A 22,077-nucleotide genomic window follows, 5' to 3' on the forward strand; every position below is an offset into this window, starting at 1 on the left:
AAAATACATGACCACTATTACGCGTGCCAAAAACAAAATAAAAAAAAGGAAAACAAAAAGCTTGTCCAATACAATAAAATTACTACAAGAGAAACAAAAAAGAGTTAAATGAAAATAGATTAAAATACTATATGAAATTAACACACTTCATGCGGACCACTGTCTCCTCGTCCTCGCTAATATATATGTACTAAATTGCATCTAAGCAAAAGAATTAATCCTGATATCATATTTTTCGCAAAAGTAAAAGTATAGATACATGCAAAAGACAAAGGCTAAAGCAAGTGTTTTTTTTAAAGAACCATGTTACAATTTTATTCATTAGTGAAATATAGAAAGACATCAAACATCAAAAGATTCGATCTTCACTTGCCTTTCAGAGAGTTATTTGTAATGAAAGCAAGCCATTTTATTAATTTGTGGCTTTTTTCGGGAAAATATCCGGACCAAAGTGAGCTTAGGCTATGATTTTACAGCGGCTTACCAAGAAGATTAGTGACAGGCATCCAATGCATATAGGTTGAGTAATGCTGTCCGATCGAAGTGTTCGATTATGACTTTCATCTCTCACTTTTGGCAGAGGAGTTGGTTGATAGTAAAAGCCCTAACTCCTTTAATAGGAGGGAACCGCTGCTTTCTTTACGGTTTCTTTTGAAACGTCGCTTAGCCACCTCCGATAAAATAGGACATGATCTTTTAAATGACTGTTGGGTTTTCATAATAATAATAAAATTAAAAATTAAAAATAGGAGTAAAAAGAAGAAAAAAAAGGGACAAAAAAGATAAATAGAATACCTAGTTGATGGACGCTGCCACATCACTACCTAATGTCCCTCAATTATATAAATATATAGATATAGATATATAGATAGATTAATTATCACTAAAACTTAAACTGACATATGTTTTTCCTTTTTTTTTGGCGCGGGGTGGGGGATGAGGGGTGAGGTGGGTTGTGTTTTCAATTCTTAAATATAAAATGCTGAATTTAGTAAAAATAAATAAATCCTGCATCACAAACGAATTAACGTCTGTACAATATATCACAAAAATTATTTGAGTGCAACAGATCAAACCTTAGTGGAAGAAGCAGCCATTGATGCTTGCATTGGAGTTGACTGTCTACATCATACCCCTACGAGTGTGGCCCTTCCCTGAATGATCCTACGTGAATGTGGGATGCTTTATGTACCGAGCTACATTTTTAACAGTTCAAACGTATTTGGATATTTAATTCTTAGTTTCCTTTTCTAGAAACTTTTCTGATTAAAAAATATTAGAAAAATAATGGGATGAAATAATCTGGTTTTAATAGTGTAATCACTATACTTAAGAGCAAAATTCCTCCAATCTTTTACAAAGCCTCTGAAATTCGAGTTTCCCACAAGAGCAGAATATTTGTGAGTTGTAAAAAATAAGTAAAAGGGAAAGAGATGATAATTTCCAAATATCTTTCGTTTTGGAGATGATATGGGTATTTATAATACCTCTAGGAGTCTGTTGGAATTAACAGACTCATCTCTTCATAAAAGGCACCTTTTAAAACCAATAGTCACCTTTTTGAATTTAAAAAGAAAACTGTTAAAAACGTTTTTTTGAAATTTAATTTAAAATGTTTTTAATTATTTAGTAAAATAATAAGTGACTAAAATATCAATTCCAGGTTACTTAATTGGCCCAAAGCCCAAGTGCCCAATTTTTTCCTTTTTATACAATATTTGAAACTTATTTACCAAAATTGTCCTAATTTTGTATATTACTTGCCATAAACAATGATTACTTACAAATTATATACAATCCATTATTAGTGCCTTAAATTAGGGGATTCAGTTACACCATTTTTCTTTTTTCTCTCCTCTCCTCTTTCCCTATTCATTGTCGCGCCTTTTATCAATTTTTTCTTCTTTCTTCATCGCTCTCTCTCACCGTCTCTCTCTCGGTAAACTTTGTGAATGAAATTGCAGATATGGAGCCGGTGAAAGATGGCACAACCGCACAATATATACATGGCTTGAGGAACGAAAGGAGCAGTTCATGGTTTTAGGGGAGAACATACGAAGGTCCTCAAATTAAAATATAAAGACCTTGTCCTTGTGTATATAACTCTTCTAAGCCTAAAATAGCTTGGACTCAAATTGGTCAGTTCTGTTCAGTTCATTGCATAGCTATACATGACTATAGAAAGAAATTTCCTTTCCTATTGCACTATTATTGTTCAAATTGTTTGCCTATCAATAAAATTTGAGGCTATTTCATTTTCCATCATTGATAGCCATCAAAAAATTAAAAGCTTTGAATTCAAATTCGGCATCTCAAACAATATATGGTACAACAACATACCAATTTAAAAATAAATTTCGTACAAATTTAATACAAATTAATATAACATACAAATTTAAAAATAAATTTCGTACAAATTTAATACTAATTGATATATCTACAACAACATACATACTAAAAATAAATTTCATACAACTAATTATATAGTATACACTTATTTACAACTTATCTACGACTTTCATACATTATTTTTACCCAATTAAATACATCTACGACATCATACAACTTAAATATAATTTTCATATAAATTTTGTACAATATGTCTTTTGTATGTATTTTGTATCTGATTTGTATATATTTTGTATGTGGTGTGTTCTTCTTCCTATTTGAAATTCCAATAAAAACTCTTCTTTTAATACAATTTTAATATATATCAACAACTTTATGTAAAAGATAGTATTGATGTAACGACCAGACCGATCGTTTTGAGCTCTAGCGCATCGTTTAGAGATTTGAGGCCTTGAGTAGCTTCACTTCATATTTTATGACTTGTACGCGTGGTCAAAATTTAATTTTGGGAAGTTCGGAGTTGATTCGGAAGAAAATTTCTAATTTTCGGAAGCTTTAAGTTGGGAGAATTGACTAAGGTTTGCCTTTTGAGTAAACGACATCGGAATCGGGATTTGAAGCTTTCAATAGATTCATATGATGATTTTGGACTTGGACGTATGTTCGGGTTGAGTATCGGGTGGTTCGGGAGCATTTCAGCATCTATTATGGAAAGTTGGCATATTTAGAAGTTCAAAATTTCATAAGTTTGGTTTGAAGTAGATTTTTATGTTATCGATGTCCGTTTGGAGTTTCGAGCCTTGGAATAGGTTCATATCGTGGTTTGTGACTTGTGCATAAAGTTTGGCGTCATTCTGGAGTGTTTTGATAGGATTCAGACGCGTTCGTCAAAGTTTGGAAGCTTGAAAGTTGAAAGGAAGATTTTGGTCGCCGATTCATAATTTTGATGTTATTTGTGGCGTTTCGAGCCTTTGGGTAAGTTTGTATGAGATATTGGGACTTGTTGTTGTGATTGGACGGGATCTCGGGGGGCCTCGGGTGAGTTTCAGATTGGAATCAGATCGAAATTTGAAGGTGAGGAATGCTGGTGTTGGCCAATTGCTGGTGCAATCACACCTGCGAAAAAAGGGCCGCAGATGCGACTCCACAAAAATGGCCAGGCTAGCGCAAAAGCGGATTTTTCTGGGGTAAGGTTGAGACCGCAGATGCGGTCGAGTTTTCGTAGAAGCGGGACCGCACTTGCGGGTGAGGCATCGCAGAAGCGATCTTGCAGAAGCGAGGAAATGGATCGCAGAAGCGACTGGAGGTGATCGGGGCAGAGGCCGCAGGTGCGAAGCAATTCCCACACTTGAGTGATCGCAGATGCGGGTTGGGATATTGGGCAAGACTTCGCAGAAGCGTGGATTTCGCCGCAGAAGCGACGCCGCAGAAGCGGCCAAGCTGATCGCAGAAGCGGAAGGTCGTCTGGGCAGAGGTGTTGTTTTAAGAGCGGGATTTGGTTTGGATGATTTTTGGAGAGCTTCAAGTGGTTGTTTTCATCATCTATGGCAAGGTAAGTTATTCCCACCTATTGTAAGTTAAATACATGGATTATAAAAGGATTTAAATATGGAATTAGTAGAAATTGTGGGGTTTTTGGTAAAAAAAACCTAAAATTTGGTATTTTTGGAATTTGACCATGAAATTGAACATGGAATTTGGAATAAATTATATATTTGAGTTCGTGGTGTTATGTGTAAAGTTTATCTTCGAAAAGTTTCAGAATCCGGGCGCGTGGGCTCAAGGGTTGATTTTGTCGACTTTTGAGCGAAGCTGGGAATCATTATAAATTGTTAAATTATACGTATTGGGGTATATTTTGATTGATTTGCACGTTGTTTTACTAGTTTTGAAGAGACGGGCATCGGGTTGAGGTGTTTGAGTGGCGTTGGAGCCGATTATGGAATTTCGGAGCGAGGTAAGTCTCCTGTCTAACTCTGTGAGGGAAAAACTACCCCTAGCTGATGTATTTGTTATGTGCTACTTGTTGCGGGGGCTATATATGCACAAGGTAATGAGACTTCGTACGTAACTAGATTCATGTTATGTCCGGGTAGACTTAGGTTCCTACCAAGCTATAACTGTACTATTTGAGTTGTCTCTTGCGTATTAAATTCCTTTATTTTACGTTGCGACTTGAGACTAGACTTGTGTAGAGTGATAGACTTTCTATTGTAGAGATTCGATGGGCTTCATGATTAGCCACGAAATAATTGTACTCCTCTTACGAATTTCTCCCGCATTATGCGTTCTCATCGAAAGGTTTCCCTTAAAATTTATAACTCACACATCTATTCATAGGTGGGGTCAAGGACCCATCAAAGCTTCTTATTTTAATGGGACCGGGACGTTCGCCTCGGCAGTATAATAGATATATCTATGGTTCGTGCCGTTCGACCCTCGGTAATGTGCACATTATGATGGGATCGAGCCGTTCGCTTTGGCAGGATTATGTATCACACTCTTATGGGAGAGGGCCTTTCGCCTCGGCAATACAATAGATGTATCTATGGTTCGACAATATTATGATGGATCGGGCCGTACGCCTCGACATTTATATAAAATACTCTTATGAAATCGTGCGTAATAATTGATAAGAAGTTAATATATCTATGAGTTTTCCTGATTTGAATTGTGATGACCTATCTGATGAGGTCCATTATATATATACTCTGATTGAGAGGGTAGCTAATAGTTGAGAGCTTGAGTTATTGCTGAGAGGAGAATTGTACCATGTATTTATACTTGTTATTTCGTTTATTAGACCACTAGTAAGTGTCGATGTCGATCTCTCGTCACTACTTTTCTGGATTTAGGATAGATACTTACTGGGTATGCGTTGATTTACGTACTCATGCTACACTTTCTGCACTTATTGTACAGGTACATATATGTCTGGTGGCCTTTTGGGCACAAAGGAGCGGCTATTGCGGGGACTTCACCACGAGCTGCATTTCATGTTACGATTCGCAACCTGCAGAGTCTCCATCAGAGTTATTTATATTCTCTTGTCTAAATTTTATTCCAGACAAATGTTGTACTTTATTATATTTCTTAGTTGATGCTCATGCACTTGTGACACCGGATTTTAGGGGTTCCTACAGGTTTGATCATCATTGTAGTTCGTGTAAATATTATCATTCACCTGTAAATTCTTTTTCATGCTATTTAATTAATGAAAATTATAATTTCAAATTTCTAAAATGAGTAAGTAAGTTGATAGATCACCATTGGCTTGCCTGACGGCGGTGTTAGGCGCCATTACGACCTTTAGCAGATTCTGGGTCATGACAGCTTGGTATCAGAGCGTTAGGTTACTTAGGTCTCACGGGTGATGAGCAAGTCTAGTAGAGTCTTGCGGATCGGTACAGAGACATTTGTACTTATGTTCGAGAGGCTAAAAGGTTGTTAGGAGCACTTCCCTTCTTGATTCCTCTTCGTGCGGTTTGATTCCATTGGAGCTTATGCCTCCATTTCCTTCCTACTCAATCTTATGCGATATGGAGCGCTTGTTATCAATTGGACATCGAGGACTTGTAGTGGTACTGCAGACGTGGTACATGATGTTTCTCCCTGCGTATTCGGGCAGGCCATTATCGTCGCCTTGTGGAAGGGTGTTCTGTCATTTTAGCCCAGTATCTGTATTTCCTATGGTTTCGAGGCTATGCACATATTATAATGATGTACATGCGTTGTTATCGCACAGTGTTGGTGTAATGGTAGGGTTCTTGTTTATGTGTCGAGGCAGTGAGTGACTCGAAAGGAGGATTTCTCAGTGCATGGTTTAGAGGTTCGACATTTAATTACAGTGGAGCAAACGCAATCGGACTATGGATGTTCAGGCTTTGGTTGATGGAGTAATGAGACTTGATATTTTCAAGCGTGGTAGAATTCTCATTTGTGATGTGATGTCCTCATCCTTGTTTGAACGCATTAAGGTTCACCGATGTTATGGTCTTCTTTGATTTGCCTTCGGGGCAGGGTATTGTGAAAATGGTGCATGAGAAGCGGTTGTCAAAGATGGTGGTGTGTAGCGGTTTCAGATTCGAGTCGGTGTTTCTAATGCTGATGGCTCGAGAAAGATGGTCTTTGAAGAGGCTTAGAGTTGGTAACAATTCATTAGTTCCGGTGCTACAGGTATGGATTTAATTTAAGGCAACATTTGGGCAGCGAAGTATGAGGGAGGACATGACGGGAAGTGTCTCGCGGTGGTTGAATTACTAGCAGATCAAGTATGAAAAGCAGAGGTCGAGAAGTTGCTTAAAGGAGATGGTTTAACTGAAGTAAGAAAGGCAGATTAGCATATGGATTCTGTGGCAGGATAGCCGCGTGGCTTGAGAAAGTTTAGAGCGGTTTGGGAGTCATAGTGGAAAAGTGACTAGGCCTACGGATTGTATTTGGGATGGTGGCTACTGTATTGAGGAACATTGAATATGGCAGAAAGGAGTTTGCTTGAAATGAAGAGGGGTGTGAAGATTTGATTATCGTTTCAGATGCAACATGACTTTGAGTTTGAAAGGTATTGTTGAACTTTCAGTTGATGTCAATGTGGAAGGAACAAACTTGTACAACTGGTGGACGAGCATGGGCTCAGGATGGTTTATTGAACTCGTGGTAGTTGTACTCGGTGCAATGTCCTTGGAAGATGTCGGCATGGAATACCACATGTGGGTTATCTCCTGTGAACAAGTTAGCGGTTGCGTGATTTTGATGAGGTTTCTATGAAGAGTTCTACTTACTACCCAATAGAAGGTCGAGTATGCGATCGTGGCCGATAATTCAGAATGTTTCATGAAAAGCTTAACAAAAGACTTCGAGAGATTTGGCGGGTTAACGATGCGAGATCATGGTAATTGAGAAGGAGGAATCGTTGTGGGCTCTACATTATGTGATGGTAGCTTAACGCTAAGTGGGGGAGCCCACCATCTACGATTGGATCACATGGTTGTCTACTTGTGCGATTTTTGGTTATCGGTGTATTGGTGGGTCATTATGACTTAGGAAAGAAAACATCAGGGGTAATTCGAGAAACAAAATTGATAAATGTGCACTATATTCCGCCTTATCGATTCATATGCAGGTTTCGGGAAGACTCAGAGTTTATGCTTCTTGTGGATGTGATGTACAAGGAAAGGAATTCAGCTAGTTGCTTCTTTGATAGGGTGTTCATGTGCTAGTAGAGAGTTGAAGTTTGGTTATATTTGGGATCAGTTCAGAGTGGGTGACTCTCAATAATGGTCCTAGTGGGTTCAATAATTAAAGTGCAGTGCCTAAGGATTTCGGGTCCGTTGTGTGGTTAAGGATCGAGTTTTCACAGTGGATTATGAACGGGACTTGGAATGTTCTATGTTATCATCGAGTATGCGGTGCAGTATTGGAGGAAATGAAGAAATAACTTCACATACACGGAAGGTCTTGCAGAATGGGTATACCAATTAGAGATGTTATTATGCGCATAAAGAAAGTATGAGATGGTTCATGAGTATTGAGACGATACGGTCTCGTGATGCGGGTAACTCGGGATGAGTGCGGATTTGGTTTGTTACATATTTGAATGGAGTTATTATTATTTCTAATGCAAGTCGAGAGTAAATTGGAAGAATCTGGGTCGGTTAGTAAAGGCTGAATCAGCATGATTATGGCAAAGATCAGTTCCTTCGGCGTGTGAAGTTTTACATGTGGTTTGTAGTTGTACGCGCGGGCTTGACAACCACCACAACTTGATTGATTTGGGAGATATTTGATGCAAATGGCCTTGTGGTGTAAGTGGATTCCGGAGGAGTCATGGCGGTTTAGACCATGACTTGAGGTTTGTATTTTTTGCGATTTGGGAATTCAGTAGCGTGTTGCATTGGCTCTTCTGAAATGAGCTAAGTGAAAGGTTTCTAGCCAATGACGTGTTTATTCTACTGGTAGTTTAAAGGTTATGATGAATTCGTGTATTCTCGCGTAGCGGCATGATAGGTGCAGTGAGCGGCATGTGAATTTAAAAGTTGAGGATCAAGGTTGCGGTTCGGTGTTGACAAGAATGTCACTAGCTCGGATGAGTAGGGAAGAATTCAGATGTTTAGAGTAAGCTGACATTTTCTTTAGTGTCGCCTGAGAACGGCGTTATGTGTAAGAGGCTTGGTGTATTGATTTGCGGATTCTTGATTTGCTTTACAGAATTAGAACGGTTGGTGGTATGGATGTGCAGACTTTGCTACCTAGTGCAAAAGGTCGTGGGAGAGTATCCCACAGGGAAATATGTATAGGCGTAACATGTTAGTCACATGATTGTTAAAGATTAAACCAAGCATGAAGATTATGGTACTATCGCTAATGTGAGAGTTTATGCCTGGAAGGCGCTCTATTCCTTTGGTTGTGAACGGTGAGAGTTTTTCATGATTGAGACGGCTTGATTATTCGCACATGTGTTGAGGTTCCATGTAGCTTGTGGTGTTATATAAGCAGGATGGCTCTTGAGATGCATGCCATTTATCGCGCCTTAATTGTGCTTGGGTTTTGTGGCGTGTTGCGCTATCCGTCTCACTAGAGTTGTATTTTTGCACTTGGCGTGCTTGTGGCCCATATTTGGTATTTCATAGGTAGAAGCATTATGGCTTGATGGGTATGTCATTATTTATTGTTATGAGTGGATCAGGTGGCACGCCGCCACAGGTATATAGTTTGGATCGGGTTGCATGCCGCAACGGTATCATGTTTGGATCAGGTTGCACACCACAACAGTATCATGTTTGGATCGTATTGCACGCCGCAACGATATCATGTGTGGATCGGGCTGCACGCCGCAATAGTGAGATGTAGAATATGACTCCCTATATTTATTCCTGTGTATTTGGTTTCTCATTCTCTGAGTAGGGTTCATATCATCTGTTCGGTCATTTTATTCGTTACACGGGCTGGGTAGTTCTTTTCCAGAGTTCATTTTTCTTATGCATCACATTCGAGTTTGTAACGTGCTGGCGCGTTGTTGATATCATATGAGATTTTGGTAGTGTGTCTAAGATGGCTTATTTCCTGAACATCTTGTACTGGGTGAGACGAGGTTATTGGATCAGTGCGGTCAAAGTTATGTAGGGTATATTAAAGAGCATATATCGTTATTTAGTTCAGAATGAGGTAATGGTCCTTGTACGGAGGGTAGACTCTATGATTTGTTATTTCGGCAAGTGGTTATTAATTCTACACATCTTTTCCATCGTGGAAGTATTGATAGAGTTCGAACACGACTTATATGCATCATGAGGTGTACTGCGGGCACCAGATTTGTAAAATTTCCATCTATTATGGTTGGAAGATGTTTCTATGGGTGACCGACTTATGTGGTGCGTAGTGTGACTTCAACATGGGTGGATGATCATGTTTTGGTACAGTGTGTAGTGACTGATGCAATGTTCGTATGTTGGAATCAGGTCTTGTAGATAAATCCGGAGGCTGGAATTTGGTTCTAAGGCTTATTAACTAAATAAAAGGGAGGATCTTAAGTATGGCTCGAGCTAATGTGCTTAGCTGGGTTGTGATGGCATGGGCAGGTGAACGAGGCATTAAACAATGACTTTGGACAGCTCCAGAGCAATTCTTAACACGTTCGAGGACGAACGTATGTTTAAGTGAGGGAGAATGTAACGACCCGACCGGTCGTTTTGAGCTCTAGTGCATCGTTCGGAGGTTTGATACCTTGAGTAGCTTCACTTCATTTTTTATGACTTGTACGCGTGGTCGAAATTTAATTTTGGGAAGTTCGGAGTTGATTCAGATGGAAAAGTTGAATTTTCGAAAGCTTTAAGGTGGAAGAATTGACTAAGTTTTAATTTTTGAGTAAAGAACCTCAGAATGAGGATTCTAAGGTTCCAATAGTTTCATATGATGATTTTGGACTTGGGCGTATGTTCGAGTTGAGTATCGGGTAGTCCGGGAGCATTTCGGCGTCTATTATGGAAAGTTGGCATTTTTGGAAGTTCAAAATTTTATAAGTTTGGTTTGAAGTGGATTTTAATGTTATCGATATCCGTTTGGAGTTTCGAACCTTGGAATAGGTTAGTATCGTGGTTTGTGACTTGTGCGTAAAGTTTGGTATCATTCCGGAGTGTTTTGATAGGATTCGGACGCGTTCGTCGAAGTTTGGAAGCTTGAAAGTTGAAAGGAAGATTTTGATCGCCGATTCATAAATTTGATATTTTTTGTGGCGTTTTGAGCCTTTGGGTAAGTTTGTATGAGTTATTGGGACTTGTTGGTATGATTGGACGGGATACCGGGGGGGGGGGTCTCGGGTGAGTTTCAGATTGGAATCAGATTGAAATTTGAAGTTGAGGAATGCTGGTGTTGGACAATTGCTAGTGCAATCGCACCTGCGAAAAAAGGGTCACAGATGCGACTCCACAGAAGCGGCCAGGCTAGCGCAGAAGCGGATTTTGCTGGGGGAAGGTTGAGACCACAGATGCGGTCGAGTTTTAGCAGAAGCGGGACCGCACCTGCGGGTAAGGCATCGCAGAAGCGACCTTGCAGAAGCGACCTCGCAGAAGCGACCTCGCAGAAGCGAGAAAGTGGATCGCAGAAGCGACTGGAGGTTATCGGGACAGAGGCCGCAGGTGCGACACGATTCCCACACTTGCATGATCGCATATACGAGTTGGGATGTTGCGCATGACTTCGCAGAAGCGTAGATTTTGCCGCAGAAGCGGCCAAGGTGATCGCAGAAGCGGAAGGTCGTATGGGCAGTGGTGATGTTTTAAGAACGGGATTTGGCCATTTTTCTTGCATTCTCTCTTGGTTTGGGTGATTTTTTGTGAGGTTCAAGTGGAGGTTTTCATCATCTATGGCAAGGTAAGTTATTCCCACCTATTGTAAGTTAAATACATAGATTCGATAAGGATTTAAACATGGAATTAGTAGAAATTGTGGGGGTTTTGGTAGAAAACCTTGAATTTGGTATTTTTTGAATTTGACCATGAAATAGGACATGGAATTAGGAATAAATTATATATTTGAGTTCGTGGTGTTATGGGTAAAGTTTATCTTCGAACATTTTCGGAATCTGGGGCGCGTGGGCCCGAGGGATGACTTTGTCGACTTTTGAGCGAAGCTGGAAATAATTATAAATTGTTAAATTATACATATTGGGGTATATTTTGATTTATTTGCACGTTGTTTTACTATTTTGAAGAGACGGGCATCGGGTTGAGGTGTTTGAGTGGCTTTGGAGCCGGTTATGGAACTTCGGAGCAAGGTAAGTCTCCTTCTAACTCTGTGAAGGGGAAACTAACCTTATGTGATATATTTGTTATGTGATACTTGTTGCGGGGGCTACGTACGCACAAGGTGACGAGAGTCCGTACGTAGCTAGATTCATGTTTTGTCCGGGTAGACTTAGGTTCCCGCCATGCTATAACTATACTATTTGAGTACTCTCTTGCCTATTAAATTCCTTTATTTTATGTTGCGACTTGAGGCTAGACTTGTGTAGAGTGATAGACTTGCTAGTGTAGAGATTCGACGGGCTTCATGATTACTCGCGAAATAATTGTACTCCTCTTACGAATATCTCCCATGTTATGTGTTCTCATCGAAAGATTTTCCTTAAAATTTATAACTCACACGTCTATTTGTGGGTGGGGTCAAGGACCCGTCAAAGCTTCTTATTCTAATGGGATCGCGTTGTTCGCCTCGGCAGTATAATAGATATATTTATGGTTCGTGCCGTTTGACCCTTGGCAGTGCGCACATTATGATGGGATCAGGTCGTTCTGCTCGGCAGGATTATGTATCACATTCTCATGGGAGCGGGCCGTTCGCCTCAGCAATACAATAGATGTATCTATGGTTCGACAATATTATGATGGATCTGGCAGTATGCCTCGACATTTCTATAAAATACTCATATGAAATCGTGCATAATAATTGATAAAAAGCTAGTATATTTGTGAGTTTTCCTGATTTGAACTGTGACGACCTATCTGGTGATATCTGATGAGGTCCATTATATATATACTCTGATTGAGAGGGTAGCTAATAGTTGAGAGCTTGAGTTATTGCTGAGAGGAGAATTGTACCATGTATTTATACTTGTTATTTCGTTTATTTACTCTGACTCACATCTGTGTACTTCTACTATATCTGTCTTATTGGATTACTAGTAAGTGTCGATGTTGACCCCTTGTCCCTACTTCTCTGGTTTTAGGCTAGATACTTACTGGTACACGTTGATTTACGTACTCATGCTACACTTGTTGTACTTATTGTGCAGGTACATATATGTATGGTGGCCTTTTGGGCGCAAAGGCGCGGCTATTGCGGGGACTTCACCGTGAGCTGCATTCCATGTTACGATCCGCAGCTTGCAGAGACTCCATTAGAGTTATTTATATTCTCCTGCCTAATTTGTATTCCAGATAGATGTTGTACTTTATTATATTTCTTAGTTGATGCTCATGCACTTGTGACACTGGGTTTTGAGGGTTCCTAAAGGTTGTTCATCATTGTAGTTCGTGTAAATATTATCATTCACCTTGTAAATTCTATTTCATGCTATTTAATTAATGAAAATTATGATTTCAAATTTCTAAAATGAGTAAGTAAGTTTATAGATCACTGTTGGATTGCCTGACGGCGGTGTTAGGTGCCATCGCGACCTTTAGCGGATTCTAGGTCGTGACAATTGATAACTTAAATACAAATTTCATACAACGATTCATACATTATAAAAATACTTCAACTTTCATACAACATTTAAATAAAAAATATATAACTACAATAGAATACAATTTAAATACAATTTGCATACAACTTTAATACAATTTCGTAACTATATTTAGCCAAAATCAAGTCTAATCTTCATCAAACATCCTCAAATTTGATATATAAGCTCCAAAGAAAATTCCTAATTGTTTGCAACAAAACTCAACCCAAATAAATAATTGTTTTTGAAAATTCAAATTCGAATTCAAAGTTTCGAAGTTTTTTAATAGTTATCAATGGTGGAGAGTCAAATACCTCCAAAATTATTAATTGATAACTTCAATTCGAACACCAATTGTGCAACATAAAAGAAAATTGCTAAGTTAAAACTCTATATTAAAACAGTAGAAATTCATTGATGAATTCCCTGGAAAAAAAAGGATAAAAAGCATAGAAAAATGAAGGAAGAAAAATTGGGGAAAGAACTAAGGGTGCTTATCGGGGGGATCAGGAAGATAATTACGCTTAACGGTTAGGGTTATCGGTTATCAGATTATAAATGTTGCAAATCGCTAGCCATTTCTAAGATAACTGTAGTGACCCGACCGATCATTTTGCTTTCTAGAACTCTGTTCCCCTAAATAAGACTCCCCGTATGTTCTTTTACTGTTTTATAACTTGCGGGAATGGTTAGTTCGGGTTTGGAAGGGTTCGGGTTGAAATCGGAACACTTAGTTCCTTTTTATTGGTTTAAAAGGGTTAAGTTTGACTTGGGTCAATATTTGTAGTAAGCGAACTCGGAATCGGGATTTGACAGTCCCAATAGGCTCGTATGATGATTTTGTACTTGCGCGTATGTTCGGATCGGGTTTTGGATGACCCGAGAGCATTTCAGCACTTAATAGTGAAAGTTGGCACCTTGAAGGTTTTTCAAGTTCTTTGAAATTGGTTTGGAGTAGGTTTTGGTGTTATCGAAGTCCGTTTGGGAATCCGAGCTCGAGAATAGTTCCGTATGGTAATTTAAGACTTGCACGCAAAATTTGGCGTCATTCTGAGTTGATTTGATAGGAATCAGACATGCGAAAGTGTTTCTAGAAGTTTTTGAGTTTTATAATTCGATTCATGCATTTTGGTATCCGATTCATACTTCTAGATGTTATTTTGGTGTTTTGAGCGCAGGAGCGGGTCCGTATTATGTTATTGGATGTGTGAGTGTTGTTGGATGGGGTCCCAGGGGCCCCGAGTATGGATCAGATTGGAAATCAGACTCGAATTTGGGCTTGGGGAACTGTTGGTGCACCAGTTCTGGTGCGCCCGCACCTGCGAGATTTTTGGCTTTGGACGAAAGGTCAGTAGCCTGCAGAAGCGCCGGATCTTCCGCAGAAGCGCCCTCGCTTCTGAGATGATAGGGCTGCAGGTGCGAGAAGAAGCTGGCCAGGCCTTGACCGCAGGTGTGACGCCATTTTTCGCAGAAGCGGGAGCCCGTTCGCAGAAGCGAAGTCAGGTGGCCTGGGCTAGGACTGTAGAAGCGGAATCGCTGGAGGCAGTGAGGTCTTTTAATGTCGGGACTTAGGTTATTTTGGCTCATTTCTTTCATCTCTTGGGCAATTTTTGAGCTCTTTGAAGAGTGGTTTTCACCTAGCTATTAGAGGTAAGTAATTTCTATCCAATGTAAGTTAAATACATAGATTATGGGTAGACTTTAACATGTAAAATTGTGAAAATTATGGATTTAGTTGAAAAACCTAGGTTTTGATAAAAAATGGGATTTAACCATGAAAATGGTTATGGAATTGGGTGAAAATTATATATTTGAGTTCGTGAGGTTATGGGTAACAATTATCTTCGAATATTTCTAGAATTACTCTAATAGTTAAATTTGGGTTGGGTAATTACTCTAATAGTTAAATTATTAACTTTTGAGCGTATATTGATTATTTTATAAAATATTTGGCTAGCTTCGGATTGTTCGGCACCAAGTTGGGTCCTTAGAGTGAATTTGTGGCCGGAAAGTGAGCTTTGAGATGAGGTAAGTCTCTTTCCTAACCTTGTAAGAGGGAATTTACCCCATATGTGATTTAAATTGCTATTTGATTCTAATTGTGGGGGATACGAGGTGACGAGAGTTCGTGCGTAGCTACTAATTATGCTTAAGTCCGGGTAGTTTAGGACCCAAATCATGAAATACTTGTAATGTTTGCACTTTACTTGTTAATTAAAGTGTCTAAATTATAATGAAACTTGGTAAAGTTTATGTAGAGACCGAATTTCACTTACTTGAGTATTGGCGGGTTACTTGACCGTTAACAGTAATTGTGTTTCTTTGTGTATTAGCTTTATAATAGATGTTAAATCGGATGTTCATAATGTATCATCTCTTCTTGTGGAGTGGGCCGAAGGCCTTGGCAGTGTAATAGATGCATCTATGGTTCGTGTCGCTCGACCCTCGGCAGTGTACACACTATTCTGGATCGGGCCGTACGACCTCGGCATAAATCGTGTGTGTCAATGCTTGAAGCCTGAACATACTTGATATTATTTTACATGAAGTGAGAGATTATAATTTATTTATTTGTTCGGAATTTATTTGGAATTAGTATGTTCTAATAGAAGACTCTTGGAATTTACTATTAGTTAAAGAATTATTTATTTACTATTGTTATTATGTTAATATTATTATTCATATACTCTATGTCTATTTAGCATTTATTTATTTTATTGTTAGCCCACAGTAAGTGTCGATGTGGACCCCTCGTCACTACTTCGAGGTTAGACTGTATACTTATTGGGTACATGTTATTTATGTACTCACGCTACGCTTTTGCACTAATCATGCAGGATCTGAGGCAGATGCATCTGGCAATCATACCGGCGCGTACCCCCGATAACCCGAGGCTTAGTGATGGTGAGAACGCGTGCGACAGATGTACTCGATCATGGAGGAGCTGCTCCCTCTGTTGCTAGAGGCCGAGGGAGGGCTACAACTCATGGTAGATGATGAGGACGTCCTAGAGGTGCTCCAGTTGTGCCACTAGTGGATCCAGTAGAGGATCCTATTATTGAGGAGTAGGGCGAGGTGCCTGCAGCAGAGCCAGCCCGGTAGATTTCATGTACGCACCGGGATTCCAGGAGGTCATGGGTCGTATGCTACGGTTCATGGATTCTATGACTCAGGCTAGTTTATTTCCAGTGGACCCAGCCAAATCTCAGGCGGGAGGGGGAGCACAAGCCCCTACCGCTCAGGCTCCAGGGCATGCAACTGCCATATATCAGACCCCGGGCGCACTACCCGTGGGCGTAGCTCAGCTAGTTGCAGCAGCTATACCTGAGCCCAGACCAGTTGCGGCCTGCGAGTCGCAGAAGCTATTGGAAAGATGGACCAGGCTACATCCTCATGTATTTGGAGGGCAGGGCCCATAGATGGTGGCAGTCCTATCTTCTCGGCAGACCAGCAGGTTCTCGTCCCATGACTTGGGACCAGTTTACATGCCTCTTCCTGGACAGATATATTCCACCCTCTCAGAGGGAAGAGTTGTGATTTCAGTTCGAGCAGCTCCAACAGGGCCAGATGTCGGTGACCGACTATGAGACGGGATTCTCTGAGTTGTCTCACCATGCACTTATGATACTTCCTATCGATGTAGAGAGAGTGGGGAGGTTTGTTACAGGTTTGCACTCTGGTATTTAGGTCATTATGGACCGAGAGGTTGAGATGGGGACTTCGTACGAGCTAGTTGTGGAGATAGCTAGGAGGAGGGTGTTCGTTAGCGGAGCCGAGAGCAGGCGACGAGGGATAAGCGGTTTCGATATTCTGGAGGGTTCAGTGGTGCCCCGGTTGGGGGAAAAGGTTAATTTGTTGAGGGGTCAGTCTAGTAGGCCCACATATCCAGCATTGCCGCCTCCTCTGGGGTGCTCTAATGCGACCTTATGTCGGCGCCATTCCAAAGAGCTCCTACCATACCCCATCTATTCAGGGCTCCTCCAGTGGTCCTTCAGGCCATCAAGGTTAGACTTTAGGTCAGTAGTCAACTGTACCGAGAGGTTGTTTTGAGTGCGGGGATCTTTGTCATGTGAGGAGGTTCTGCCCCTGGCTTTGGGTCAAGGCAGTGCAGCAGGGTCAACAACATATGATTTCAACACCAGTCGTCCGGCCACCCAGAGGCGGAGGGCAGGTGGGTAGGGGATGTCCCAGAGGTGGAGGCCAGTTAGGTGGCACTCCAGCTAGGTTCTATGCCTTTCAAGCCAAACCAGATGTAATAGCCTTAGATGACGTGATCACATGTATTATTTTTGTCTGTGGTAAGGATGCTTTGGTACTATTTGATCCAGGGTCTACATATTCATATGTTTCATCTCTGTTTGCTCATCTCCTGGGTGTTCCCCGCGAGTCCTTAGGTACTTCTCTTTATGTGTCCACTTCAGTGGGCGATTATTTTGTTATGGATCGGGTCTATCAGTCATGTATCGTGACTTTATGTGGTTATGAGACTAGAGCGGATCTTCTGTTGCTTGATATGACCGACTTTGAGGTCATCTTGAGAATGGATTGGTTGTCTTCATATCACGCCATCCTTGATTGTCATGCCTAGACTGTTACCTTGGCGATGCCAGAACTTCCTAGATTGGAGTGGAAGGTGTAAGGACCCGTAAAACTTTTAACCAAAAACTCAGGGTTTCGTGGTGCCAAGATAGATTCCTGCGTTACTATAGTAAAAACGCTAGCCGCGGTTCGGACTTTTTGGACTGAACGGTACCCTACGGACTTAGAGGGAAATATTTCGCATAAGAAAGCGTTTCTACGGCCCATTATGCGGTCGCATAATCACTCTGCGAATCGCATAATGGCTGCAGAGTGAAGCAGTAAGTTTGGCCAATTTGAGGTCAGTTTTGCGGTCGATTATGCGACCGCATAATCGATATGCGGACCGCATATCGGTCGCATAATTCCTCTTGGATTTCTGCAGAGGGAGTTCTGCGGTGCATTATGCGACCGCAGAACAAGTATGTGGACCGCATACTGGTCGCATACCTGAGCCGAAAGTTTAGGCCCTTGAGGGCCATTTCTGTGGTCACTTTGTGGACCGCATAACCATTATGCGGTCGCATATGCGACCGCAGACCTGTGTCGGGGTACCATTTTTCATAATTTAAAACCCGACCCCCATTCCGTTAAAACACCCCTTTAGTCTATTTTGAAGCTTATTTCTGATATTTCTAGAGTGAGAGAGAGGGTTCTAGAGGGAGGGCCTAATTTTTCATCAAATTGATCTTCAACCATCACTCAAAGCCTTGAAAATATTCAAGTAGAGCACCAAAATTCTTCACCCTAAAAGGTAAGGCTTCATCACCCCAGCTCTTAATTTCAAACATAGCTATAATAGGGTACTAGGGTAATACTTCATGGGTATGAGGGTGGTTTATCTTGTATGCATGTGTGATAAAGAGTGTGGGGAAAAAGTGAGCCAGTACCATGAACGTTTTCCTAATTCTGGGTTCAATTTGTATATTGCTAAAATAGATTGTGGTTGCTAAGGGTTCTGGATAGTTGTAGAGTCTAAAGAAGCGCAATTGAGGTATGTATGGCTAACTCTCTTCTTCCTAGAATCGAACTCCTGGTGTCCGAATGATGGGTGTAAGTTCTAACTTTATCATAGTAGAATTGATTGCCTTAGTGTGTTGGATTGAATGATTCATGTTCCCTAATTATTTTAGATGGTTACCATGTCATCATGCTATTTGAGAAAGTAATTATGTTGTTTCCAAGATCCTTCCCTTATGTGTGCAATGCCTTGTGTGATGATGTTATTTGAATGGATAAAAGGGGAAAAGACTTGAATTGTAAAATGTTCCCAAGTGCCAAGAACTACTTAATAAATGAGGTTGTTTGTGCCATGTAATGAAAGATGGGAAAGAAATGTGAATTTAGTAAACAATTGAAAGAGGTTATGTCTCAAGTGAGATGGCTTAGCCGATCGGCCCGAGATCGGACGCCATGCTATACACATGGTGGAATTTGTGTTAGAATTATTGATTTACATTGTGGATATGGATATGTCTCACTTGAGATGGCTTAGCCGGTCGGGCCGAGATCGGACTCCGTGTAAAAACACGGTGGCATTGTGAGTTGTGGCTTTGGCACTAAAGATTATTAATCTAAAAAGATGGAAAGATTGAATTAGAAACTATGTGACCCTTACTTGGTGTTTTCTTTGTATTTCTATGAAACTCTTATTGATTTTTTGTGACTGCCTTCTTTTTGTTTCACTGTTCATTCTACTAAGATTGGTGTTTGCCTTACATACTAGTACTATTCGACAGTACTAACGTCCCTTTTGCCGGGGGTGCTACATCTTTGAATGGATGTAGGTGGTTCCATCGCGGATAGTGCCGATCGCAGATAGGTGGTGCTCTCTTTCTCTCCTCACAGCAGTCTTCGTGAGCCCCATTTCTCCCAGGGGTCATGTAGTCCTTCTTTTGCATAAGTTTTCATATTTTGAGGTATAGTCGGGGCCTTGTTGTTGGCATTGTCATGTTTCTCTTTTGTACTCTTAGAGGCTCTGTAGATGTTTATGTAGGTCATGTATGTATGTATGTATGTTGGGGTGGTTGTTGGATCGAGTTGTATTTTGGGAACTCAACTATGGCATAATGTATATAAGGAAAAATGAACTATATACGTTTATATATTTATATAACTAATCCCCCCTGTGTTTACAAATGGTGATGTGATCCCATTTTGGATTATGAATGAGTCGGGTAGGAAAGGTTTAATAGGCTTGCTCGACCGGGTTCACTCGGTTGAGCGCCGGTCACGCTCCCCGAGGTTGGGGCGTGATAGAAGGGTTCATCTATCAGTGCATCTAGTCGAGTTATCTCCTTTCTGAAGGCTCGATACATGGCTGAGAAGGGTTGTTTGGCTTATCTAGCTTATGTTCAGGATACTACTACAGAGACTCAATCGATTGATTCAGTGCCCATGGTCCGGGAGTTCTCCGATCTGTTTCCTTCTGATCTTCCAAGCATGCCACCAGATTATGATATCGATTTCTGTATTGATTTGGCTCCAGATACCCAGTATATCTCTATCCCACTGTACTGCATGGCTCCGAAAGAGTTGAAGGAGTTGAAAGAACAACTTGATGAGTTCCTAGAAAAGGGGTTCGTCAGAACGAGTGTGTCGCCTTGGGGTGCACCGGTGTTATTCTTGAAGAAGAAAGATAGGAATATGCGGATGTGCATTTATTACCGCCAGTTGAACAAAGTTACCATTTTGAACAAGTACATGTTGCCGCGTATTGATGATTTGTTTGACCAGTTGCAGGGTTCCAGGGTGTTCTCTAAGATTGACTTGAGATCGGGGTACCTTCAGTTGAAGATTCGTGAATCAAATGTTTTGCAGACGACTTTCCGGACTAGATATGGCCACTATGAGTTTCTAGTGATGTCCTTCGGTTTGAATAACACCCCCGATGACGTTTATGGATTTGATGAACTGGGTGTTCATTCCATATATTGATTAGTTTGTCATTGTCTTCATTGATGACATTCTGATCTACTCGAGCATGAGCAACATTTGACAGTGGTGTTTCAGACCTTGAGGGAACAAAAGCTATATGCGAAGTTGTCCAAGTGTGAGTTTTAGTTAGACTCTGTGGCATTTTTGGGATATGTTGTATCAGGCGAGGGTATTAAGGTAGATCCCAAGAAGATCGAGGCAGTTCAAAGTTGACCTTGTCCTACCACATCGACCGAGATTAGGAGATTCTTGGGGTTAGCGGGTTATTATCGTCGGTTTGTGTAGGGCTTCTCATATATTGTAACACATTTGATTAGATTGACCCAGAAGGGTGCTCCGTTCCGATGGTCCGACGATTGCGAGGTGAGCTTTCAGAAGCTCAAGACCGTCTTGACTTTAGCACCGGTGTTAGTATTTCCTTCTAGTTCAAGGATGCATACTTTGTATTGCAACGCTTCACACGTTGTCTTGGGTTGTGTATTGATGCAGGAGGGTCGAGTTATTGTATATGCTTCACGTCAGTTGAAGCCCCACGAGAAGAATTACCCCGTACATAATTTGGAGTTGGCCGTGATAGTTCATGCTCTTAAGATTTGGAGGCATTATCTTTATGGGGTGTCCTGTGAGGTTTACAATGATCATCGTAGCTTGCAGCATTTGTTCAAGCAAAGGGATCTCAATTTGAGGCAGCGCGAATGGTTTGAGTTACTGAAAGATTATGATATTACACATCCTTTATCATCTGGGTAAGCCAAATGTAGTTGCGGATGCCTTGAGGAGAAATGCGGAGAGTATGGGTAGTTTGGCATTCATTTCAGAGGAGAGGCCACTAGCTTTGGACATTAAGTACTTGGCTAATAAACTTGTGAGGTAGGATATTTCAGAGCCCATCCGAGTTCTTACGTATGTTGTCGCCTAGTCTTCACTATTCGAGCAGATCAAGGCTCACCAGTACGACGATCCGCACTTATTGGTTCTCAGAGAGACGGTACTACAGAGTGGTGCCAAGGAGATTATCATTAGTGAAGATGGTGTTCTGTGACTCTAGGGTCGTCTATGTGTCTGTAATGTCGATGGATTAAGGGAGAAGATTTTAAAAGAGGCACATAGTTCTCAGTATTCTATTCATCCAGGTGCTACGAAGATGTATCGCAACCTGAGGCAGCATTATTGGTGGCGATGGATGAAGAAGTACATAGTCGAGTATTTAGCGTGGTGCCTAAATTGCCAGCAGGTTAAGTATGAGCATCAGAGCCAGGTGGCCTACTCCAGTAGATCGTTATATCTGAGTGAAAATGGGAGCGCATTACTATGGACTTCATAGTTGGGTTGCCGCGGACCTTGAGGAAGTTTGATGCAATTTAGGTCATAGTCGACAGGTTGACCAAGTCGGCACACTTCATTCCGGTTGTAACCACGTATTCTTCAAAGAGATTGGCCCAGATTTACATTCAGGAGATTGTTCGGTTGTACGGTGTGCCTATTTCCATTATATA

This window comes from Nicotiana tabacum, chromosome 23 (assembly GCF_000715075.1).
Source record: "Nicotiana tabacum cultivar K326 chromosome 23, ASM71507v2, whole genome shotgun sequence".
Lineage (NCBI taxonomy): Eukaryota > Viridiplantae > Streptophyta > Magnoliopsida > Solanales > Solanaceae > Nicotiana > Nicotiana tabacum.